At 51.7% G+C, this 25,635-nt stretch overlaps 6 non-coding genes and 1 pseudogene across 6 annotated transcripts; 3 read left to right on the plus strand and 4 right to left on the minus strand.

Moving 5' to 3' along the window:
• Positions 1-1,669: 1,669 nt before the first annotated feature.
• On the plus strand, positions 1,670-1,741 carry TRNAQ-UUG. The gene has a single exon. It is a non-coding gene; the product is annotated as a tRNA-Gln (tRNA).
• Positions 1,742-6,403: 4,662 nt separating this feature from the next.
• Positions 6,404-6,476, minus strand: TRNAK-CUU. Its single transcript has one exon. It is a non-coding gene; the product is annotated as a tRNA-Lys (tRNA).
• Positions 6,477-11,567: 5,091 nt separating this feature from the next.
• TRNAS-AGA lies at positions 11,568-11,650 on the plus strand. Its single transcript has one exon. It is a non-coding gene; the product is annotated as a tRNA-Ser (tRNA).
• A 2,027-nt stretch (positions 11,651-13,677) lies between these two features.
• Positions 13,678-13,751, minus strand: TRNAT-CGU. The gene has a single exon. It is a non-coding gene; the product is annotated as a tRNA-Thr (tRNA).
• A 774-nt stretch (positions 13,752-14,525) lies between these two features.
• Positions 14,526-14,599, plus strand: TRNAT-UGU. Its single transcript has one exon. It is a non-coding gene; the product is annotated as a tRNA-Thr (tRNA).
• A 4,201-nt stretch (positions 14,600-18,800) lies between these two features.
• On the minus strand, positions 18,801-19,017 carry LOC120376585. The gene has a single exon (XR_005587442.1). It is a non-coding gene; the product is annotated as a small nucleolar RNA U3 (small nucleolar RNA).
• Positions 19,018-25,503: 6,486 nt separating this feature from the next.
• Positions 25,504-25,635, minus strand: LOC120376619 (annotated as a pseudogene).

The raw sequence follows: 25,635 nt of genomic DNA on the forward strand, positions 1-25,635 counted from the left end.
CCTGGGACATGATCCTGCTTCATCTCAGAACTGCTTTGGGATTTAAGAGGGGGAAACCTTAAACCATAAGGATTGAGATCCCGAGTCAATGACTGGAGTCACCCTGAATATGGACATTGGACTATCACCTCTGGACTATTTCTAAAAGGACTTTTGGCAACTACAAGCTCATCTCTGCTGTGCATCTGAACCTCAAGAATTGAATTCAAGTCTGTCTGTATATTGATCTTTTAACCAAAACTCTCTCTCTTTTCTTTTTTAATAAATTTTAGCTTAGTTAATAAGAATTGGCTGTAGCATGTATTTTGGGTAAGATCTAAGTTATAATTGAACCTGGGTGTGTGGCTGATCCTTTGAGATTGGAAGAACCTTTTCTTTTATATAATGAGATCAGATTTTCAGGAATCATCATCATATCTGACATGTGTGTCTGGACAGAGGCCTGAGGCTGGGCACTATAAGGGAACTGCGTGGTTTGGATTCTAAGTGACCAGTGAGGTGCTACAGAAGCTGTTTTGTGCTGGTTGGTAAATCTAAGTATTGGAATAACCACCAGCGTTTGGGGTTTGTCTGCCCCGTTCTGTTTGCAGTTCACCCTGATTGAGTGACCTCAGCTGGCTCCCACAGACAGCACTGTCACACTGCTCCTTTCTAGTCACACTTTCTACACATCTAACATTAGTATATAATGTAATACAGATCTATCCCAACACCTGCCGGAGGTCCTCTGGTAAGGCGGATTCGGCGGCATGCCTGCGGGAGGTCCTCTGGTAACGCGGATTCAGCGGCATGCCTGCGGGAGGTCCTCTGGTAAGGCGGATTCGGCGGCATGCCTGCGGGAGGTCCTCTGGTAACACAGATTCAGCGGCATGCCTGTGGCAGGTCTGCCGGTCCTGTGCCTTCAGCGTACCACCACCGAATTGCTGCTGCAGCTGGGGCACTGGCAGAGCTCCCGCAGGCATGCCGCCTAATCCGCATTACCAGGGGACCTCCTGCAGGCAGGCTGCCAAAGGCAGCCTGACTGCCACCCTCACAGCGACCGGCAGGCCACCCCCCCGCAGCTTGCTGCACTGGTGCCTGGACCCGCCCCTGTCCCTGACCCAGGGCAGAGGATAGTGAAGCTGAAGATCCAGAGCTTGCAAGATAAAGGAGCAGGGGGGCGAGGCCTGGCGGTGTTGGCAGAACGGGAAAGCATCAGAGGGTTCTGTGGCAACCAGGGGGATTGGTGGGAGTCAGTGAGGGAGGAGTTCTGGCAGTCGTGCAAACACCACAACATTAAAGAAACCAACAGTGCCACAGCACTTGCCTGTGGGATTTCCACAAGAGCATCCAGGCTGGGGAGCCAGTCAGCATGTGACTGTATGACTGGATCAAGTGACAGCTGCCCGAGTTCCAGGAGATGAGGCTGCAGCTGGCCAACATGAGCAGGAGCACTGAGTGAAGGGAGGGGCGGCCTCCCCTGACATTTTTGCAGCCTGCAGGGAATGGAGACAAAGCAGGGGGATGCAGGGACTCAGGGCAGGACCCACGGATACGGTAGTGCAGGACTATAGTCGCTGGAGGAGGAGAGAGAGTCCTGCGAGAGGAAGCTGCTGGTGGGAAGCAATAAGTGCAGAGTGCAAAGCAGCCAGCTGAGAGTCACAGGGGTCTAGAAAATGAAACAGTAGCGGGTCCCATGGTGTAATGGGCAGCACTCAGGACTTTGAATCCTGGAATCTGAGTTCAAATCTCAGTGGGACCTCTTGGGCATATGTTGGTTTGCTGCAAAGCCTTGGAGCTCAAGGTGCTTTGTTACTCTCTCCCTGGCTGAACTAGAGTGATGTTTTTTCTCCTCCTCCTGGGTCACTGGTGCCCATTGGAGATAGGTCTCTGGTCCAGCTGGCCGCTATAGGTTGGGGTCCTAGACCTTAACAGTCTGGCTAGAGATTCCTGCGGGTTGACCTGATGTTGGGTTTCTTGCTGCTTCACCTGATGTCCACAACTTTGGTCCCTGTAGCTGCAGCTCTTCCTCTTGCCCACGTGGCATTTAAAGGAAGCAGGGCCAGGGCCAGGCTTCCCAGGCTGGAGCCCAGCCCCTCTCCTCCTCTGGGCACCTAGAGCAGAGGCAGCTGGTGCTGACAGCTCCAAGGGAAGGCTTAAAAGCCACAGAGCAACTGAGGTCAGGGCCAGAGGAGACCAGGACCATGCCTATGTGTGGCCTTCAGATGGGCACAAAAACACCCAGTCAGCCTGCTCCCTGCCATGCCAAACCCCACTGAAGGCCACCCACAGATCAGCATGTGGGGCGGCTGCTGATGCTCTGTGGCCAACAACAGAAGATGGTAGGAAAGCAGGGCCAGCCCCCCTGGTGGGGCCTCTCACTGTTCCCACTCAAGGTGCTCACTTTGGCAGTGGGGCAGGAGATTTTACCCCAAGAGGCTTTTCCCCAGCTGGCGAGAAGCAGAGAAACACCCAGGCTCCCAAGGTGCTATTTAGCAAGTACCCTCCAGCACAGGGACAGGCGCACACTTGGAAGAGGGAAACTGCTCCACACGCTAGCCCGGGCAGCCGCCCATTTTCTTTGGCAAGTCAGGAAGGGCAAAGGAGAGACTGGAAGCACCTGGGGCTCATGCCCCAGCCTTTGTGACACCCAAACCCCAACTCCTTCTCGGGGCTCTAGCTGAAGCCAGAGCATTGGCCTGAGCGGCCAAGAAGAGGTTCCAGCCCTGAAGGGAGCAGGACTTGCAGCACAAAGGTAAAACCGCACAAGCACAACCACGAAGGGCCTTGAACCCTCAATCGCCTAATCTGAAGTCAGACGCCTTATCTATTAGGCCACATGGTCACACAGAAAAAGGCCCTCCAGGCACTTCTTTGGAAAAGGCCGACACTGTGGGGATTCACCCACGAAAGCTCATGCTCCAATACGTCTGTTAGTCTATAAGGTGCCACACGACTCTTTGCTGCTTTTGCAGACACTGTGTTTCTCAGGTCAGCTACTGAGGGGGGGCGAGACTCTCTGGGCACAAGAAGTTGAGTTCCCAGCGACACGTGAGACTTAATCCTCTGGAGCCAGGTGCAGGGCTTTGGCAGGGAGGCTCAGGCATGGGGGATTGGGGTGCAGCGGACAGGCCGGCTGTCTAGGTGCAGAGATTTAGTCTCCCTGAGGAGGAGGAAGAGGAATCCTGCTGACAGGCAGTGGCCAGGGCCGGTGCAACCACTAGGCGAACTAGTCGGCCGCCCAGGGTGCCAAGTGCTTGGGGGCACCAATAAACTCATTTAGGGGAGGACGGGGAGTGGAGGTGAGCTGGGGCAGGGGCTGGGAGGTGCGGGGGGTGGGCTGCCCGCAGCAAGTAAATGGGGGGGGGGTGTGCCGGGGCACCGCTCCCTGTCCCTGCTCACCTCTGCTCCGTCTTCTCCCCTGAGCACGCCGCCCCCACTCTGATTCTCCGCCCGTCCCTGGCTTGCCGCACTAACCAGCTGATTGGCACCACCAGCCTGGGTGGCGGGAGTAGGGGAGCGGCGCCGGCGTGCTCAGGGGAGAAGGGGGAGCGGAGGTGAGCTGGGGTGGGGAGCTGCTGCTGGGGGGGCTGCCCGGCTCTTCCCCATGGCCCCTGCCCCTGCTCTGCCCCAGCCCCCCCCCCCCCCTGTACTCACTGCATGGTAAGTGGAGTGACCCAGCCCCAGCCTGGTCCATTCCCTGGCTCCCAGCCACACCGCCAGCAAGTGCTGTGGGGCGGTTCCCCCTCCCCCAAGCTTGGGAGCCAGGGGAGCTGGGCAGGGTGGGGCCGCGGGCCTCGATGGGGGGAAGCTGGGGGGGGCTGGGCCCAGGCCTCCGGGGGGGGGGGGGGGCTGGCTACTTCCTGTGGGAAGTGGAGTGACCCGGCCCCAGCCTGCTCGCCTCCCCTGGCTCCCAGGCGTGTGTTGGTGTTGGCTGGATTTGTGTGGGTGTTTGTGTAGAGTAGCAATTGTGTGGGGGTGGGGCGGGATTCATGCATGTGTTCATGTCTGTTTGCACTGGTGTGTGTGTATGGGTGTGCGAATGCTCAGCTGCCCTCTGCCGGCATGACAACCGTTTCTCCGTATGTCACAGCCCCCATACCATCAACCCCGATGGTGATTTACCCATCTTACAATGGCTGGCTGGCCTGACCCTTCTCCCCTCTGTGAAGTGTGGCAGAGGCTGCAGCTCACCCCCTGTGGGGCAGGAGGGCCCAGGTGCGGGGGGCTGGGCTCCAATGCACCTGGAGAGCAGCTCAGATGAGGTGGGGCAGGGCATGTGGTGTCTGTTCTGCATTGCCTGGTGCTGGGCCATTGCACAATCCCCAGCCACGATGCACAGCGCACCCCGAGAGGGAGTGGGGAGCCAAGCAGATGATCCAGCATGAGGGGATCATTCTCATTGGTAGCCGTCCAGTGGCAGTGAGTTCCACAGGCCTTGGCACATGTGAGTGCGGCTGGGGGTGTGATTGTTTCTCTCTTTGGGGGTTCGCTAGCATGTCCCTCTGGGTGTGTTGTGTGTGAGTGTTCTTGGGATTGTGTGAGTCCCTGTGTGTGTGAGCGAGAGAGAGAGAGAGACTTGCTGCAGAATACAAAATCCTGCAAAGCCATTGCCTACTGGTTAGCCCACTGATACAAACAGTGTCACAGACGCACACACACACACACACACACAGAGTAGTGCTCAGCCCCACCAGCAGGGGGCAGCAGGGACACACGCGTCTCTCCTGGGCCAGCTTGGACAATTTCCCATCACGACCCGGCACAGTGCTGGTGCCCCCACACGGGGGTGGGCAGCGACCGGGCGTGGGGGGGGGGGCAGATGTGCTGGATTCAGAAGGAAGCACTTTGGGAAAATCAGTCACGGCCCTTAGCAGAGCTGGGACACAGACCCAGTGACCATGCACCACCCTGGGAGGGGAGTGGGGTCTAGTGGTCAGAGCAGGGCGGGGGCTGGGCACCAGGACCCCTGGGTTCTATTCCTGGCTCAGAAGTGGAGAGGGTCTAGAGCAGGGGGACTGGGAGCCAGGACTCCTGGGTTCCATAGGGGAGACTGTTTTTTCCTGGGCTCCCCTCCCTAGAGATCCCAGCCCAGCCCCCTAGAGGAGACTGAGCACAAGTGGGGAGAGTTGTTCTCCCACTTTGGACTTATGATTCAAACTCCTCCCCGAAGGACTGTGACTCCGCCGGGCTCCTTCGGTTCCTCTCGCTGCTCCCCGTCCTGCCGCCAGACACTGCTCATCTGCATAGCCCCGCCCATGGACATGTGACCCATTCTGTCCTGCTGGTTTCAAGTGAGTGAGTTGCTCTGGGGGAGTGAGCAGGTCACAGCAGGTCACAGCCCCAGCCAGGGCTGGCTCCAGGCACCAGCTCAGCAAGCAGGTGCTTGGGGCGGCCAAGGGGAAGGGGCGGCACATCGGGGTCTTTGGCAGCAATTCGGCAGTGGGTCCCTCGGTCCCTCTTGGAGGAAAGGACCTGCCACCGAATTGCTGCCGAAGAAGAAAGCGGTGCAGTGGAGCTGTCGCCGATTGTGATCATAGATTTTTTTTTTCCTGCCGCTTGGGGTGGCAAAAACCCTGGAGCCGGCCCTGGCCCCAGCACACATCACAGCCCCAGCACACGTCATAGCACATCACAGCCTGGGGCAGGGAGATATTGGGGAAGGGGATGAGGGGATGGGGGGAGATAGGGGGAGAGACCCAGCCCCATAGACCCCTAGAGGCAGTGGGATATGGGGGGGCAGGAGAGGGGATGGAGGGAGGAGAGACACATCTCCTTAAACCCCCAGAGGCAGGAAATGAGAGGAGAAGGGGGGAGGGAGGGATCTAGCCCTATAGACCCGTAGGGGCAGGGAGATATTGGGGGCAGGAGGGGAGATGGGGGGGTGGCAGAGACCCAGCCCAGGGTGCAGGGGAAATGGGGTGGTTTGGAGGGAGCTGGGGAGGAGAAGAGACACAGGGCAGGACACATGTTGGGACAGGGAAACTGACTCACTCCGAATACATGCGGAGCAGGGCAGGGCGGAGGCAGATCATGCTGGTCCCAGGGTAATTCCGGGGGGTTCTGATTCCCCACTCAGCCGGGGGGCTCCCCTCTGGGCTGAGGAGCCCTGGGGTGGGGCGGGTGCAGGGGCTGGGTGTGTGTGTCAGGCTGGGGGAGCTGCCTGGGCAGAGGGGCTGGAACTGGGGCTGCTGAGCCATGTAAATTATCCCGATCTAAGTGCCATTGTAGAGAACGCTATGTTGGCACAGCGCTTCCTGGCAGCCGGAGACTGCACTTTCTACACCTGCTCCTGTGGATGTGGCCTCTCTCCTGATTGCCAAGGAAAGGAACCTTTCCAGGAAATGGCCACAGCTTCTGGGTATCTGCATGTGGCTGTAAACAGAATTTGGTTCCTGGCACACAAGGCAACTTAAAAGCTGAGCACCCAAACAGGTGCTTGAACCCTGGGCCCTCAGATTAAGAGCCTGATGCTCTACCAACTGAGCTACCTGGGCTTGTTGAAAACCATTGTTACGGTTCACCACAAGAGTGAGCAGGCAGGCCAAAGAGAGGCAAAAAAAGTCCCAGAAACCCCTCCTCTTTTTCTGCACAGCCACTGCCTGTCAGCAGGATTCCTCCTCCTCCCTCCTGTGCCTCAGTGCGACTAAATCTCCACACCTAGACAGCCGGTCCGTCCGCTGCACCACAATACCCCATGCCTGAGCCTCCCTGCCAAAGTCCTGCACCTGGCTCCATAAAATTACATTTCACATCTCGCTGGGAACTCGACTTCTTGTGCCCAGCGTCTCGCCCTCCCTCAATAGATGACCCAAGAAACACAGTGTCCACCTTTTCCAACAAAGTGCATGAAGTAGGCATCCACATGGCTTAACGGATAAGGTGTCTGACTTTGAATCAAGAACTTGAGAGGTCAAGTCCCGTTGTGCTTGTGCAGTTTTATCTTTGTGCTGCAAGTCCTGCTCCTTTCAAATCTGGAACCTCTTCTTGGCCGCTCAGGCCAATGCTCTGGCTTCAGCTAGAGCCCCAGGAAGGAGTTGGGGGTTGGGCATCACAAAGGCTGGGGCATGAGCCCCAGGTGCTTCCAGTCTCACCTTTGCCCTTCCTGACTTGCCAAAGAAAATGGCTGGCTGCCCGGACAAGTGTATGGAGCAGTTTCCGTCTGTCCATGTGCTTGAGGGGGGTTGCTACATAGCGCCTTTGGAGCCTGGATGTTTCTCTGCTTCTCACTAGCTGGGGAAAAGCCTCTTGGGGTAAAGTCTCCTGCCCCACTGCAAAAGTGAGCACCTTGAGTGGGAACGGTCAGAGGCCCCACCAGGGGGGCTGGCCCTGCTTTCCTACCATCTTGTGATGTTGGCCACAGAGCATCAGCAGCCGCCTCGCATGCTGGTCTGCGGGTGGCCTTCAGTGGGTGTTTGGCATGGCAGGGAGCAGGCTGGCCGGGTGTCTCTGTGGCTGTCTGCTGGCCACACATAGGCATGGTTCTCCCCTCCTCTGGCCCTGCCCTCAGTTGTTCTGTGGCTTTTAAGCCTTCCCTTGGAGCTGTCAGCACCAGCCGCCTCTGCTCCAGGTGCCCAGAGGAGGAGAGGTGCTGGGCTCCAGCCTGGGACTCTGCCTCCCTCCTGCCTATCAAGCCTGGCCCTGGCACCACTTTGTTCAAGTGCCATGTAGGTAAGAGGAAAAGTGTGGCCACAAGCACCAAACTTGTGGGCATCAGGTGAAGCAGTGAGAATCCCAACCACAGCCACTTCTGGACCCCAACCACAGACCTGGCTCCAGTGGGGAGGAGTCACCTAGCAGAAGGGTAATGACTCACTCTTATATAGCTGGAAACAGGAAAGCACTTTGAGCACCAGATCTTTACCACCAGCTAACACAAGGTCCCCCTGAGATTTGAACTCAGATTGCAGGATTCAGAGCCCTGTGTATTACACCATGAGAGCAGCTTGTGCTGCCTTCTCTGCACATTGGTGACCCTCACAGGGCTGGCTTGTGTAAGGGACTGTTGGCCCTTTACTAAAACTTAGTGGGGTTTTTGGTTGGCTAGTTCCCAGTCCCAATAGAAGGGGGAAGGGTCAATGGGAAATCAGGACCCGGAGACTGACAGGCCCCTGGGGCAATGGTCACCAACTGGTAGGGAACAAGTGAGAATTTGTTAATGGAGAAAAATTCCTGGTGAAAATTGGCAAAGCTGTGGAGAGTTTGAAAAGTTCCAGTGAATTTACACATGAAGATACAAACAGAGAGACAAACCCACACAGAGAGAATGAGAACATCACACACTGCACAGACCCACACAGACATAAACAAAAACCAAACAGCACACAGAGCCATATACACATAAGGGAAAGCCACACAAAACATAGAAAGAACAAATCCACACCAAAAAGTACAGCAAAAGCCCACAACAAGAATGCACAAAACCCACATAACAAAAGAATACTTAGCAAAAAACAATATTCATGCAAAAATCATACACACACTCACGCACACAAAACTATGCAAGGCATCCACCAAAATCACACAGGACCCACATGCACATCAATGAGACAGACAAAAACCACACCGACATACAGAAAGCCAGGCAGGGTTTGAGTCTCACAGCGAAGAGGGTGAGCACACAGGTGGTTTGGGGAGCAAAGATTGAGGGGGAGTTGGGGGCAGTGCTCTGGGCTCTGCCTGACCCCTCCTGACACAGGTGGCTGGTGGAGAGCAGAGGCTGGTAGATCTGTGGAATCTGCCCTGCTCTCTGTAAAGCAAGGGGACCTCGGTGTCTTCTGAGCCAGAATTGTATTTTCTGCAGGGCAAAATGATTGGGAGAAGCTATTTGCTTAAAGAAAATTAGCACTTTAGGGGAGGTTTGAACTCAACTTCAGCCCACTCAGCAGTGCTCCATAAGCACTGGGCACTAACCCATTGCACCACTGGAGCCCACATGTAGGAGTTTGTATCTGTATTTCATGGATGGATTAGAGGGGTCAGGGGTTGCATTAGCTAAAACAAATCCATATTAAAGGCTGCAGGATGGCAGCAGCAGAGGTGGGGAGCCTCCTTCCATGTGATAGAGCTGGTTCCCCCTTCTGTTGCTCAGGGGAAGGTTGGTGCTTTGAGCCCACCCGGTGCTGGAACGTCCCATGGGTGAGATTAACGGGACTCTTGGGAAGGGAGGGGAAGTCTTTTCTATCCCTGCCTAGCTCCATTGGTCCCCTGTGGCCCTTTTGGCTCTCTGCTCCCCTGCTGGGGAGATGCAGAGACAAGCCCCCATCTGGGTGAGTCACGGACAGGCTGTGTCCCATGGCGTGTGTGGGGGAGAGGGGGAGGGGTGGGATGGGGCTCAAGGGGAGAAGGTTGTGTGTGACAGTGTGTGGGGGAGGGGGAGGGTGTGTTCCTTAGGATAGAAATAATGGAAAACACAGGGGCAGTGACAGTGAAGCCCCGTGTCTGAGTGTTATGACCCTGTGTGGTGCTGCCGTTCACCTTCCCCTCCTATGGGCTCAGCTTTCATTGAATCCAGCATTTTTTCACCTGTCCTCACCACAGAGGTGTCCCACATGCCTTAGCTACTGAGTGTCCCTCTTAGAGACGCCGAGGACTGGAACTGATTTCAGCTGCTGGACAGCTCTGCTAGGTCTTTATTCATTTGCACAGGAAAATGCTGAGTGTTTAAATTCATTTCAAGCCCCCTGCCCCCCTTCAGCAAACTCCTGAACATACTGGAGATGGGTCTGAAATTGATTTTCATTCGAAAAAGTTTTTAAAGGAATCACTTGAATTGGAACTACAAACCTATTATCCTGCAGGGAAACATTCACCCACTGACCTACCCTCACAACAGAGAGTGTCATGTATAGCCCAGAGCAGGAACAGTTTTTAACCTGGGGGTTAGTAAACTTTATCTCTATACAAACACCACAGCTTACAAACTCCCCACCCCCACTCTGTGTCACCAGAGCACAACAACAACTCTCCTTGGAGCACACACGGCTCCCCAGCTCCCTGCCCGTCAGTCTCTCCAACATTGCTCCAATCCCTTAAAGCAGGGTCTCAACCTCAATTTACCTTAGGGCCGGTGCCAGTCCTCCCAGTGGGCCAATAATGTCACTCATGCTGCCCAGAACCTGCCCCCCAAAACTCTGCCCCTCACCTGCCTAAGGCTCTGGGAGGGAGTTTGTGTGGGGGAAGGAGATCTAGGGTGCAGACCCTGGGCTGGGGCTGGGGATTGGGGTGCAGGAGGGGTGCAGGATCTGGGGGGAGTTTGGGTGCAGAAGGGGTGAGAGGCTGGTCTCTGGGAGGGAGTTTGGGTGGGGGAGGGGTTCTGGGGGGCAGACTCTGGGATGGAGTTTGCAGCGCTGTAACAAGGGCGAGGCGAGTGAGGCACTTGCCTCGGGCGTGCAAAGTGGAGGGGCGCAGCTCTGCGATCAGCGGCACTTCGGTGGCAGCTCTACTGCTGCTGCTTCTTTGGCAGCAAGTCGGCAGTGGGTCCTTCTCTCCGAGTGGGACTCAGGGACCCGCTGCGAAATTGCCACTGAAGGATGAATGAAGCAGCGGTGGCAATTCAGCGGCAGGTCCTTCCCTCCGACAGAGATTCAGGGACCTGCCGCCAAAGAGCCTGGAGCCGGCCCTTGCCTCGGGCACAAAAATTCCTTGTTATGGCTCTGGGAGTTTGGGTGCTGGGTGCAGGCTCTGGGCTGGGGCAGGGGGTAGGGGGAACAGGAGGAGGGGTGGGGGTGCAGGCTCTGGGGGGGAGATTGGGGCGGGCGGGAGGGGGTGTGTGGAGGGAGAGGGCGCAGGCTGTGGGAGGGAGTTGGGGGCAGGTGTGTGTGGACTGAGGTGCAGACTCTGGGAGGGAGTCAGGAGTATGGCGCTTACCTGGGGCTCCAAGGTGGGGCAGGCTGGGGGGTTTCCATGTGCTGCTGCCCCCAGGCATCACCCCCGCAGTGTCCCATTGGCTGCAGGGGCTCAGGGTGGGGGTAGCGCGCGGAGGCACAGACCCACCCTGCCCTGCCATGCGGAGGGGCCGGCAGCCACTGGAGCGAGCAGGCAGATGCTGCTCAGCTCCGCTGCACTGACAGGGCCCCTGGGGGGGAGCACCTGGGGGCAGCAGGTGGGGCCAAGGGAGTGACCAGTGAACCCTTCTCTCCTGCAATGGCGACGGTCAGACAGAGGGGACGTGGCACCTGCATCCCTGCCAGGGAGATATTGGCTCGGCTCTTTCTTTCTGCTGCTGTTGTTAGTCCATGAATCATCAAGGGTGGAATGCAAGGCTGAGTTCACGCACCAGCCCTCAGTGCCCCAGAGAAATCCTGCCCCCTGCTATTGGAACGATGTGCTGGAGATTTGACTAGGAAAGGGACTGGCTGAATTGTCAGAGTGGGGAATGAACAACAATCTACAGCAATGTCGTTCACACAAACACTCTCCCATCCTGCTCCAACCGGAAGGGAAATGGGCAGGAATTCTCGCTGTTCAGCCAAGGACACACTTACACTAATGCAGCCGTGAGTGTGCTGGGGAAGCTGGTCTGAGCAAAGAATTTAAAGTGACAATTCTGTGAGAACAGAATCATCATGTAATGAAATGTACATCAAGTAGTTGTGGCCGAGTGGTTAAGGCGATGGACTAGAAATCCATTGGGGGTCTCCCTGCGCAGGTTCAAATCCTGCCAACTACGCAAGCTCTGCACTGTTGTTGCTGTTATTATAGTGTTTAATCAATATAGTAAAAATCTGTCCTGATTCCTCTAACTAACACCACAGCGTGAAATAGGAACAGAGACAAATCTTGTTGGTGACGAATAATTTTGCAAATGATCTTCCCATTATTAATTTCCACGCTGCCCCCACTGGAGGTCTGGGCATCTCCAGTGTCATTGCTCTGCATTCACCTTCCCCTAGAATTGTTCTCAGACATTCGCCTTCCTCTGCAGCATGGGGCTCGGGTCACTTGCTGGAGGATTCCCTGCACCTTGAGGTCTTTAAGCCACGATTTGAGGACTTCAATAACTCAGACATAGGTTAGGGGTTTGTTACAGGAGTGGGTGAGTGAGATTCTGTGGCCTGCGTTGTGCAGGAGGTCAGACTAGATGATCATAATGGTCCCTTCTGACCTTAAGTCTATGAATCTATTCATCTAGTCCCAAATTTGGAAAATTGTGCAGTTCAGAATGTGAATAGTGACCTCATCTCCTTCCTGCACCTGCTCTACATTGCTCCTCAGCAGCTTCTCCCCCTGCAGAGTCACTCCAGCACTGCAGTGCAGCCGCCCAGGGTTCAGCAGGGGCCCCTGGCAAGGACAGTGGGTGCAGCTAACAGCCCGGTGAGCCTGGCCGTGAGGCAGCTATAAAAAAGCAACACCCCCACCCCCAGAAGTACAGAGACTGAATTCCCCAACTTTAACATCATGACCCCCTGTAGAAAGCCACACGTGTCAGTTGTATTGTCACAGGGAGATGCAAAAATCAGGTGACACCAATTTGTAAGTTGAGTAAATAAAGTTGAGGAGATAGTTATTAACCTCACAAAAATATACTAAAGATCCCTCAACATAACACCTGAAGGTGAAATATGAACAGAGACAAACCTTGTCAGCAAAGGCTCATTTCCCAAACGATCCTCAAAATGTTACTAATTCCCACCCCTCCTCCACAGGAGCTCTGTGCAGTGTCACTGTTCTGCAGGCAGCTTCCCATTAAATGCTGTTGTGGGACATTCCCAGGCCTGGAAATGTACCAACGACAGAATTTGAAGAACAAACCTGGCTCCCTGCACCAGGCGGGATTTGAGTGTTTTGTCCTCGTCACTTAGTCTTTGTCAATAGTACAGACGCCAGGGGCAGGACTCCAGGCTCTGCTTGAGGGATCCTGGCACAGGGGCTGGTGTGGGAGAAAGGATTGTGGATTCTCACCTGTGCTCTGGAGAGGAGGTAATAAGTGAAGGGGGCATTTCTGACTCCTCCTCAGTGTCCCACGGCTGGAATTCTACATCCCAAAGGGCCAAATGAGGGGGTGATGCCATTTGGCTAATGAAGACTAGTGCTTTAGGTGAGGCTTGAACTCACAACCTCAGCATAGCTCCTCTCAGCACTGCCCTAAGTAAGTACTGGCCACTAACCAATTATGCCACTGGAGCACCTGTTAGTTAGCATTTTCTGAGACCCCCTAGGTTGATACAGGTGAGGGGTGACCCCAAAACATTCTCAGTGGGGTTGAGAGCAGGTAGCGACAAGTGTTGGTACTTGGTGGGGTGGATTCTTCTTAAGGGTTCCAGGCCCCATTTGACCCTTTTGTTCTTCCCTGTGTAATAACAGAGCTGGTTAAGACTCAATGGAGAGTCTTGCTGCAGACCAACAGATCTGAAATCACTGATAACCAGCTCTAAGCATTAGTCCTGCTTTGGGACAGTGTCTCTCATGCAAGAAACTGCCCAGTCTGCGCTAGCAGTGAGGCTCCCTCACTAACAGCTGAAATCAGGGAGAGCTGTGTGAAGTGCAGGGCCCCAGGGGTGCCTGAACAGGGGGGAACAACACCCCAGGACTTTTAAAAATGGGAGAGCTCTGCCTTGCCACTTTGTAATGACCGTAAGGGTGGAGAGAGGGCAGAGATCAGTGTCTTGGAGAAAGAGGCAGCGTAGGAGTCCATCTAGCTCTGAAACTTGTCTTTTGACAGTAGCCAATACCAGGTGCCCCAAAAGCCACCCCCAAAGGTACCACTGGGAGTTGAACCCAGGATCTTCTGTTTACGAAACAGGTGCTTTAACCAGCTAAGCCATGGTACCTGCTGTTACTGAAAACATCATGTTTGCCCACACCTGACTCTCTGCCAATCCCCACTGAGCCCTGACAAGTGTTGCTCGTGTTTGGATTCTGTAAAGCAGAGGAGCAGGTGACGTTTTGCTCCCAAGGTGTGTGTGTGATTCTTTGGACAGGTCTACGCTACAAAATTAGGTTGGTGTAATTACATTACTTAGGCTGGCAATGCAGTTCTATAAACCTAATCCCGGTGTAGATAGCAGCTCAGCTGTCAGAACTTTCTGGAGCTATGAAAGGGGAGGGGCCCAGCCTCTGTAGCAGGAACGTAGGACAGGCGAGTTCACGGCGGGCATTATGGGATACTGATGGAGGCCAGTTATGGTGATATAATGACCAGCAGCATTTACACTGAAAATTTGTCACTTTAAGTTTGCTGCACAAAGCTCTAGGCCTCTCATCAAGGTGGTTTTATTTTGTCACCAAAACAGGGCAATTTTGTCGCCAGACGTGGCATTGCAGTGTGTGCACCAGCCACAAGCTGCTGACCGAGGGAGCGTTGTGTGTTTTTCACACACCTGAGCAATACAATGATGCTGAAATAACTTTGTAGTGCAGACCTGGCCAAAGATTCACACACACACACACACACACACACACACACACACACACCCCTACCTTGCAAGGAAAACCTCACCTGCTCCTCTGCTTTGCAGAATCCAAACACAAGCAAAGCTTTTCAGGCCTCACTGGGGATGGCAGGGAATCAGGTGTGGGCAGAGACTGTGTTTTAGCCACAGGCAGGCACCATGGCTTAGCTGGCTAAAGCACCTGTCTTGTAAACAGGAGATCCAGGGTTCAACTCCCAGTGGTGCCTTCTTGAGTAACTCTTAGGGCACCTGGTATTGGCTACTGTCAGAGGACAAAACACAAAGCTAGGTAGACCTGTGGTCTAGCCCAGTGTGGCTTCTCTTAGGGTTTAAATTACACTCACAGGCGCTGATAACAGAGTTACTGGGAGTTAGGAGCTGATAGGTCAGTGGTCCAAGCCCATCACAGATGACCCCCCTCCCTCTGGGACAGGGGCAGGTCTGAGCTCTCACACCAAAGGGCTCATTGTGGCTGCCAGAACCTGTGGGCAGCTCATTTAGTTTGCACCGAGGGTTGAGTCCTGCTTTGTGCACCGTGTGTGAGAATGAAAATCCTAAACCGCCCTTTGAAATAACGAATGCAGCAGGACGTGTTATTGTCCCTGCCCCAAAGCAGACAGACCAATGGAGAAATGCCATTGAGTCCAGGGTAATACTCCACTGCCATTTTACCTTGTTTGCTTGCTAAACTCCCTCCCAACCTTGAGGGCTCCCAGAGCCCGATATTGAGCTTGAGCTGAGATGTCTACGGTGCAAATTAACCACCCCACGGCCCTAGCCTGGGAGCCTGCACTGGCACGGGACAGCCGTGGGTGTTTCATTGCAGTGTGGACATAGCCTAGCATTATGTCTACACTGCCATTAACACACCCAAGTCACTATTCTCAAACCCTGGTTTAGTTGATTCAGGCTTGTGGGGCTTGTGCTGCAGGGTTATAAAATTACAGTGTAGACACTTGGGCTTGAGACCAACCTCCGAGACCCCACGAGGGGTGAGGGTCTCCAAGCCTGGGCTCCAGTCTGAGCCCCAGGAACCCAAATCAGATCATCCAGGCCAGCCGGGCCACAGGGATTTTCTCACAGTATAGATGCCCTCTCAGGGTATGTCTACACTGCAATGTAAGCCCAGGGTTAGCAGAAGTTATGTCAGCAGACCCAACACATAAACATAAACCACGAGGGAAAGTCCCACCCCCAAATAAGCTGGGCAGTGTCCTTCTCCCTACAGCTCGTAAGTCCGGCAACCAAAAGTCCTTTAACATGAGCCATCCCCTCTCTGCACCCCACTCACAGCTGTTGTTCTTAGTCAGTGCAAGCCCAGAGGTGCCTCTGTCCAGTTCACCTGCTACCCTGGGTGGAAAAGGGGAGAAATAAGAAGGCTCCATACTCACTATGCTGTTTAGGGATTCACTCATCCCCCCATAGCCACCCTGTCCTAACGTTGGTCTAACATCTAAATTTTAGCATTGACAGCCAGACCCTGGCCCACTTGGCTTTGGAACCAGTGTCTCCTGCCTAGCAAGTGCTATTGAATTGAGGGGGAGTCCTTCAATCGGGGTCTGCCAAGCACAGTTGTGCTGCCCTCGATTCACACAACAAGGATAACAACCCTTTATTTCTCCTGCCCCTATAACATGGAGACTGGGAATCCAACACCAGCCACAAGTGATCATTTCGGCAAGCAACCCAACCTATTTCCAACATACTGTAAAATCCACATGCAGACTCATACATGAAACCTTGCAAGAAAATCTTCCTGAGGGGGTGTGAAGCACCTGCTGCTGGAGGGAAGGAGGGAGCCATCGGTTGGGATTGAGGAGCAGCGTGAGGCGGGGGGGCCTGTGGGTTGGGATTGAGGGGCACTGGGAATAGGAGGGGGCTGTGGGTTGGGACAGAGGAGAAGGGTGAAGAGGAGCAGGCTCTGGTTGGGAGTGAGGAGCAGTGAGCATAGGAGGGACTGAGGGTTGGGATTGAGGGGCACTGGGAAAAGAGGGTACATGGGTTTAGGCTGAAGAGCATCTTCATTTCCGGATCCAGCAGGACAGGGGAAGGCAGCAGGTGATTCTAATTCCTTAGGGATATTCTGTGTGTGTGTGTGTGTGTGTGTGTGTGCAGGGGAGGAACATGCTCTATGCCCAGAGGCCTTTATTCCTCCAGGCTGCAAGGACAGAGGGGCTGTCAGGAAGTTGCCCCTTCAAACCCACACAGAAAAAGGCCCTTCTGAGGAAAGGGAAAATCCTGCAGAGAAAAAGTAACATCAAAGAGGACATGAGAAAGACAGTTTAAGATCTTCATGAGTAGTTTATCACCTGACCATGGATTTGAACTGTGGATCCTCAGATTAAAAGTCTGATACTTTACCAACTAAGCTAGTCAGGCTCATGAAGCACAGGAGCAAGTTGGTGCAGAGGAGAAACTAGTCAAGAAAACAAGAGCAAGAAACAACAGGGGAAACCTGCTGCTCTCTCTGGCCCAGTCAACACTACGAGTTTATATCAAAACGTCTGTTAGTCTATAAGGTGCCACAAGACTCTTTGCTGCTTCTACCAACTGAGCTAGCCAGGCTCACATAGGAAAAGTGCAAGTTGGTGCAGAGGTGAAGCTAGTCAAGAAAATTCTTGGGTGAGTTCCCAAAGCCTGAAGGGTCAAAAATATTGTCACGGGTGGTTCAGGGTATATGTCCCCCCCCCCCCAAAGCAAACGGAAAAAAATTGTTTCTCATCTTTCTTCAATGTCACTGTATGTCTACTGGATGCTGCTGGCAGACGCGGTGCAGCAGCGCTACACAGCAGCATCCCCTTTCTTTCCCTTCCTGAGGGCAGATGGTATGGGAGGACTGATATCTGTCATTGTCATCCCGTGAGTGCTCCTGGTTGGCCTTAGTGAGGTCGGCCAGGGGTGCCTGGGCAAAAATGGGAATGACTCCCAGGTCATTCTCTTCTTTGTCTAATGGAGATTCAGTCCTGCCTGGAATATCATAGCAGCTGGAGGCTGCCCTCCCCTTCCTGCCTTTGAATTCTACTTGCAGAGGCAATAAAGTCAGTGTTGTTTCAAATTCATGTACTCTTTATTACTTCATCACACAAATGGGGGGATAACTGCTACAGTAGCCCAGGAGAGATGGGGGAGAAGGAAAGCAATGGGTGGGGTTGTTGCAGGGGCACCCCCTAGAATGACATGCAGCTCATCATTTCTGCCAGATGTCTGGGGCTTTGACCTGGAGCAGCCATTTGCTTCTCTAGTTCTTTAGTAGGCTTGCCTGATAGTTTAGCCAGGACTGCCTCTCCATTAGACAAAACTTGAAGAAGAGAATGATCTAGGAAGGTATTCTTATTTTTGTCCATATGCCCCCAGTCAACCTCACTGAAGCTAGCCGAGAGCACGCATGACAGCAGCAAACAGTACAGTATAACTTGCAACTATCATTGTCAATTAGCAAAGCAGCAGACAGTACAGTATGGCTAACAACCATCTTTGCTAACTTGCAAAAGGCAAGGGGATGCTGCTCTGTAGCACTGCAGTACCGCGTCTGTCAGCACCATCCAGTAGGCATACAGTGACGGTGAAAAAAAGGCTGAACGGGCTCCATGGTTGCCATGCTATGGCGTCTGCCCAGGCAATCCAGGGAAAAGGGCGCGAAATGATTATCTGCCATTGATTTCATGGAGGGAGGATTGACTGACAACATTTACTCAGAATCACCCATGACACTGTTTTTGCCCCATCATGCACTGGTATCTCAACCCAGAATTCCAATGGGTGGGGGAGACTGCAGGAACTATGGGATAGCTATGGGATAGCTACCCACAGTGCAACGCTCCGGAAATCGATACTAGCCTCAGTACATGGGCGCACACCGCCAAATTAATGTGCTTAGTGTGGCCGCGTTCACTTGACTTTATATAATCTGTTTCCAAAAACCGGTTTCTGTAAAATCGGAATAACCCCATAGTGTAGACATACCCTGACACAGCTTTAGAACCCTCTTCCCACTATACGGCCAAAAGACAGCAACTCTCAGATCCTGTGTGGATTGTCTGATGGGCTTGGGGCCAAGAGCAAACTGCGTACCCCCTGCCAGAGCAGAAGTAGTAAAAATAGGGGCTTCCCAAAAAATGGGAAGAGAAGAAAAGAGAAGCGGAGAAGCAAGTGGAAAAGGAAGAGAACGTGCAGACACAGAACCCTACCTAAATTCTGAAATAGATTACAAGAAAAAAAGAGAGAGAGCAGCATAAAGAAAATTTAAAAAACTTTCAGTAAGAACTGAATTAGAAACCTTTAAAACACCAGTTTGCACACTACCTTTATTTTCTTCCAAATTCTATCAAAAGAAATTAAGACTTGCCATTAAACAAAAGCTTTAAACAAGCTCAGATAACAGAAAAGAAAACCAAAACATTTATTTTTAAATTTGTTTTATAAGAACTAACCACTCAGTCTGTTTTCTCTTCTTCTCAGTTTCCCAAAAGGAAAGCAAGAACAGTCATCAATAGCAGACAGCAAGTGCATTAAAGCAACACTGTCCACTCACTTGATGCTCAGAAAAGAACACTTTAACTCCTCATCGTGGTTAGCAAGGTCAGACACTTTCAACCACAATTCTCTAGTTACAAACTATAGAAATGATCCCTGAAAATATAGTCTTAATAAAGCTGTGCCCGGCTACACACCCAGGCTAATGTGCGCAAGCTTTCTTCCCACGGTGAATGTTTTCATACAAGGGGTTTCACCCCCAGCGAATTAAAGAACAAAAATCTAAAACCAGGTTCCCATTTCATTAAAGCACAATTGAGACAGCTTTAGAAGACTGGCTATTAGAAGATGTTTATGTCGCTATTTACAGAAACACACCTCCTGATTAGCATGTGGAGCTCCTAGCAACTAATCAAACCCTCTTGCTTTGGGATACCTCTCACAGGCTCCTCTGTGCCACATGACAGCCAGTCAGGCACAGACAATGCGGACAGGTCAGCCCTTTCTAGCATGCTCCGCAGCTGTTTATCTCCGGCTTGCTCTCAAATTCATCTGCACTAGAAGTTTTTGCAGGGTTCTATGTTACTGGTGGTACCTGCACTAAATCAGTGGGTCTTAACCTTTAGAGACACCTGTACCCCTTTCAGGAGTCTGATTTCTCTTGCATACCCCCAAGTTTAACCTCACATAAAAACTACTTGCTTACAAAATCAGATGCAATATTTATAAAAATAAATCCCTTGAATATAAGTATTGTACTTACATTTCAGTGTATAGTATAGAGAACAGTATAAACAAATCAATGTATGAATTTTAATTTGTTACAAATTTGCTAGTGCTTTCTATGTAGCCTGTTGTAAAACTAGGCAAATATCTAGATGAGTTGATGTACCCCCTGGAAGACCATTGGATACCCCTGTTTGAGCACCACAGCACTAAATCACCCTTACTTTTAGAACTGGTGCCACTTGACCCAAGGCATTCGGAACCATTTCAGGGCTAGCAGACAGTAGCAACACAGCTGCACTAGGTCTGTTGTTCCTCCCTACACAATTCCCACTTGGAAAGAAGATATCTTCTGATCTGACCCTATTTACTATTGTGAGCTGCATAGGCAACATAACAACTCTGTGTTATGTGAGCAGAATCCACACACTATATACTACCTGTATGGCCCTGAGGATGCCACATCGGCCGCAGCTGGTGATTGGGCCACAGGTTGAGAATCACTAGTCTATAATTTTGCAAAGACCATTGCCACAGGCTTTTCCCCCATGTCTGCTGTGAGACAAGAGCACATGAAATTCATAGCAATATAAATATGAGTGAAACCACCCAAATATATTTACATAAAAATTAGATAGTCTCATTTTAAAACAAAGAAAAACACAGGCCACACAGGGAGTGGGGCAAGAGTCTCCAATGATTTATACCCTCTCCTACCCGCCATTCAGCATAAGAATTAACCTGCATGGATCATGACTATTTAAATAGAGCATCTTTCTCCTACAAAGCAGAATAAGACAAAAGGTTGAGGTTGTTCCCCTTCACATTTGAGGGGGAGAGGAGAGGAGTAGAAGGATTTAGATGCTCAATCCACTTCAGATTATGAAAGAAACCAAGCAGACTAATGATTTACTCAAAACCCATCCCAGCAAAAAGAAAACCAGACTATCTGCACCTAAGCGTTATGCAAGTTTCTAAATAAAGCTATTAGATCTAACCTTCCTCATAACTAGATTTCTGGTACACTGAAAAAACTCCTTCTTTTATTCAGTATACAAAGTCTAACCACTCAGTCTGTGCTTTCCCCTCTCGCTTTTCCAACTAGCAGTCTATACATTAACTCCTCACTTAACCTTGTAGTTACGTTCCTGAAAAATGTGACTTTAAGTGAAACAATGTTAAGCGAATCCAATTTCCCCATAAGAATTAATGTAAATGAGGGGGTTAGGTTCCAGGGAAATATTTTTCACCAGACAAAAGATTGTTTGTGTGTATACACACACACACAGAGTATAAGTTTTAAACAAACAATTTAATACTGATACACATCCGAAGAAGTGGGTATTCACCCACGAAAGCTCATGCTGCAAAACATCTGTTAGTCTATAAGGTGCCACAGGATTCTTTGCTGCTTCTACAGAACCAGACTAACACGGCTACCCCTCTGATACTTGACAGTGATGATGATTGTGAAGCTTGGTTGAGGTGGAGGAGTTAGAGGGTGGGATATTTCCCTTGCTGCTAAATGATGAACTAGCAATTGGCTGAGCCCTCAAGGATTAACTCTCTCACTCTGCAAGGCAGCGGGAATGGAGGGAGATATGCACATTTCCCTTAAGTACACTGCCTTGTTAATTAGATCAGCTTGCTGAGACCCCAGCTGCTGCAAGCTCTCTCCCTCCTGAGCCCTGCTCTATGGAAGATAGGGTAAGTGGGGTGCAGGAGCAGGGGGTAGGGGGCACCCTGACATTAGCCCCCCCTTCCTTCCCTCCCCCCAGCACAGCAAGCAGGAGTCTGGGGGAGCAGCTCCAAGGCAGAGGGCAGGAGCAGCACATGGCAGTGGGGGGAGGGACACAGCTGAACTGGAGACAGCTGCAGCACAGGGAAGTTAGGGGAGTGGGGAGCTGATAGGGGGCTGCCGGTCCATCCTGGTCCCAAGCCCCCCTCAGCTAGCTGCAATGGGCTGCTCTTCCTGCAAGCAGTAGACAAAGCAGGCGGCTGCCAAACAACATTAGAAGGGAGCATTACACAACTTTAAATAAGCATTTTCCCTAATTGATCAGCAACATAACGAAACGTTAACCAGGCCGACTTTAAATGAGGAGTTACTGTAGGAGGGTTTAGGTCAGCTCAGCTATGTCTCTCAGGGGTGTGGATTTTTAATTTACCTCAGACAGAAAAAAAGAGAGTAACAGAAAAGAGAAGAAATAAGATGGGAAGGAAAACACCCAGTGGGGGATGGGAGATGTTGACATATGCAAATCCCTCATGTAAACCCCTCCCCCCATGCCCTTCATTGTCTCCTCCACCCATTCCAGGGTTCCCCAGTCTTTCTCCATGGCAGGGGTTCTGTGTGTTTGATTCCACCCATAGCAAGGTCCTCCATTCTCCCCAATGGCAGGGGCTCTGTGTGAGCCGCTTTTCTCCCCATTCCACCCTCTACCCACTATACGGCCAGGAGACAGCAACTCTCAGATCCTGTGTGGATTGTCTGATGGGCTTGGGGCCAAGAGAAAACTGCATATCCCCTGCCAGAGCAGTAGGAGTAAAAATAGGGGTTTCCAGAAAAATGGGAAGGGAAGAAAAGAAAAGCAGAGAAGAAAGTGGAAAAGGAAGAGAATGTGCAGACACAGGACCCTACCTAAATTCTGATTAGATTACAAGAGAAAAAGATATAGCAGCATAAAGGAACTTTAAAAATTTTTCAGTAAGTCCTGAACTAGAAACCTTTAAAACACCATTTTCACACTAGATTTACTTCTCTTCCAAATCTTATCAAAACAAATTAAGTTTTGCCATTAAACAGACTAATAATAATTGGAGATATACCAATTGCCTAGAACTGGAAGGGACCTTGCAAGGTCATTGAGTCCAACCCCCTGCCTTCACTAGCAGGGCCAATTTTTGCCCCAGATGGCCCCCTCAAGGATTGAACTCACAACCCTGGGTTTAACAGGCCAATGCTGAAGCCACTGAGCTATGCCTCTCCCTAAACTAGATTATCAGCAAATACTATAAACAGATTAAGGTAACAGAAAAATCTAAAACCATATTCTTAAATTTGCTTTGCAAGGCCTAACCACTCAGTCCCTCTCCTTGTTCCCCAAACAGGGAGACAGGAACAGTCATCAATAGCAGACAGCAACTGAATTAAAACAACAAAACACTGTAACTTTTCATGGATACCAACACAGATACTTTCAATCACACTTGTCTAATTACAAATTTTAGAAATGATTCCAGAAAAAACAATTTCAATAATAAGCCCCTCGGCTACACACCCAGGGCTAATGCGCAGACGTTTAATCTCCGCGGTGAGTGTTTTCATACAGCGGGTTTCACCCCCTGGGAACTAAAGGACACTAATCTAAAGCCAGGTCCCCATGCCATGACGCACACTCGAGGCAACTTTAGCCCACTGGCCATTGGAAGAGGTTTATGTCGCTATTTACAGAAACACGCCTCCTCATTAGCATGCGGAGCTCCTACCGACCAATCAAACCCTCCTGCTGTTACTGCCCGAACCTGCCCCGCCTCTCACAGGCTCTGCTCTGCCACGTGCCGGCGCCGCGCCCGTTTCCCCGCAGGCGGAGCCCGGCCCGGCGCAGCTCTGCCCGCCCGGGGCTGCAGCTGGTTCGCTCCGGTTCCCGGCACTAGAGACTCCGCGTGTCACGTGACCGGGGCAGGCGCTGCTTCGAGACTGGAGCATCCCGGGGAAAAACCAGATGGGTCATTAGTGCCCAGCAGCAGCAGCCCCCGCCCCCTTCCCTCCTCGCGCTCCCCCAGCGCCTCCCGCCCGCTGACAGGGAGGGAGAGGAGCTGAATGCGAGAGTGGGGCATTGGGGAAAGGGGGGGCGCGGGGCCTGGGAGGAGCCCGAGGGGGGGGGCAGCCCCCCAGCATAGTGGAAACTCGGCGCCCCTACATCGTATTAGTGCAACCGCAACCATTTACATGCTGCAAAGCGGAGGCCGAGCAGCGGGATTTGGTTCAATTGCTGCTCTCAGCACAATTCCCCAGCGCCGGGCGCGGTGTATCCAGGAGACAGCAAGTCTCGAGTTTTGCAAGTCTATCGCCACGATTCCCCCCCTTGAAACAGCAGCACCCATAATTCATAGCGATCTAAATATCAGTAACTGTTAGTGAGCCCAGCCAAATAGTCTGGAGTGGAAGCTAGAGAGAGCTGGCATCGGAGTCAGGTGCTGGACACGTTCGCCTCCCTGGAGCGTGTTCGGTAACCATCTGTAGAGGTGTAACAGGCATTTAACTACACTCTCTTTCTCCTGAAAAGCGGGACAAGGCAAAGGCTTAAAGTTGCCTGTAGGAGAATTTTCAAAGCCATACAAGTGATCTGGGCACTCAATTCCCACTGATTTCTAAACTGGTTTTCAAAATCCCCCACCACAAACAAATTAAAAAAAGGCTGATGAACAAACCCCTCACAACAACGCCTAGGAAAACGAAGTATTCTATAGATTGAGAAACAAAACCAGCTGTTATAACCTTCCCAAAGCATAATTTAAAAAGTCATATTTCAAAGCTTTTTCATTCATTCATTTAATACAAACCCCGCCCCCAGTCTATGCTGTCTCCCTCCCGCTTCTCCAGCGGGAAGAAGCAGCGGGCATCAGCGCCAGACAGCAGCTGCATTCAAGCAATCCCGCCTATTCGGTGCCGGATTGGAAGAAAACATGGTAAAAATCGTCCTCCAACAATCCCTTTGGCAAGCACGTCTCTAGCTAAGCGCCGGCCATTTCTCCTGCAAAGACACCCTCCCTGCTGCCAATCCCCGGCTACCCTGATTAACGTCGTAATGACTCGTTTTTAAAAACAAGGGGTCGCGAAAGAAAATGGATCGGACCTTTTGCAAACAACCTTTTTGTCAGCAGATGGCCACGTTCTTCACAGAAGTGGGGGGGAGCACACTTTGTAGTTTGTACAGGTCGAGTTTATTGCCCGCCCCCGAGGCTCCCAGCACCCCTCAATTCACTCCTACAAGCTCCCTATGTGCCCTCTCCCATCCCACTCTTTTTAGGGACTCCCTGAAATTCCCCCAATCTCAGACCTTACCAGAGAATCTCTGCACCCTTATTCTCCCCATACCAAGTTCCCCACACTTCTTCCCACACCAAAGGCTCTGTTCTCACCCCCATTCCCACTTCCCCATGGCAGGGACTCTGTGTTCCCTCTATTCCCCCATGCCGGGGTCTTTGTGTACCCTCCCTTCCCCCCATGCCAGGTTCTTCCAATCTCCATAGGACTAGGGGTTCTGTGTATCTCCACTTATCCCCTCACTTCATTTCAGGGCCCCCATTCTCTCCACCACTGTAGAGACTGTGTGCACCCCTATTTGCCTCTTCTCCCCCATTCCTCCCTCCTTCCCAAACCAAGCTCTCCCAGTCCCCTTACCTGCCAGGGGTTCTGTGGGTCCCATTTTCTCCTCCCCCACTTCCACCCTACAGCCTGTACTAAGGGCTCAGAGAGGCTCCCAGAAAGTTGCATACCAACGAACTGGCAGAGCATTAGGGGTAAAAATAGGGGCTACTCAAAATGGGGGAGAGGGTGGAGAAAAGAAGAAAAAGTGGAAAGTGAAGAGAACTTGCAGAATTAATATCCATGAGCCTATTACTTTAAACTAGAACGAGGGCGGACAAAAGAGAAGGACACTGCATAAAAAGGTGGACTTAGAAGTTCAAACAATTAGAAGTTCAATTAAGCAACTGTTTAAATAAAAACTGTTGTATTTTACACTGCATTTTCTTCTCTCATGCTATTAGAAAACTCACTGAAAAACACCCACATCCTCCCACAATACAGAAGTAATAATATTAGTTACAATCACTACATCCCTTCTCTCTATATACACATCAGAAACATAATGTAAACACCAACTTCAAAAAAATGTTTTTAATGTAGTTTATACAGACTAACCACTCAGTCTGTGTTCTTTCCCTTCTACAACCCCCAGAGGGAAGAAAGAAAAATCATCAATAACAGACAACAACTGCATCAAAGCACTACTGCTTACTCGCTTTACACTCAGGAAAGAGCACTTTAACTCATCCT

The sequence above is a fragment of the Mauremys reevesii genome, linkage group 12, assembly GCF_016161935.1.
Source record: "Mauremys reevesii isolate NIE-2019 linkage group 12, ASM1616193v1, whole genome shotgun sequence".
Lineage (NCBI taxonomy): Eukaryota > Metazoa > Chordata > Testudines > Geoemydidae > Mauremys > Mauremys reevesii.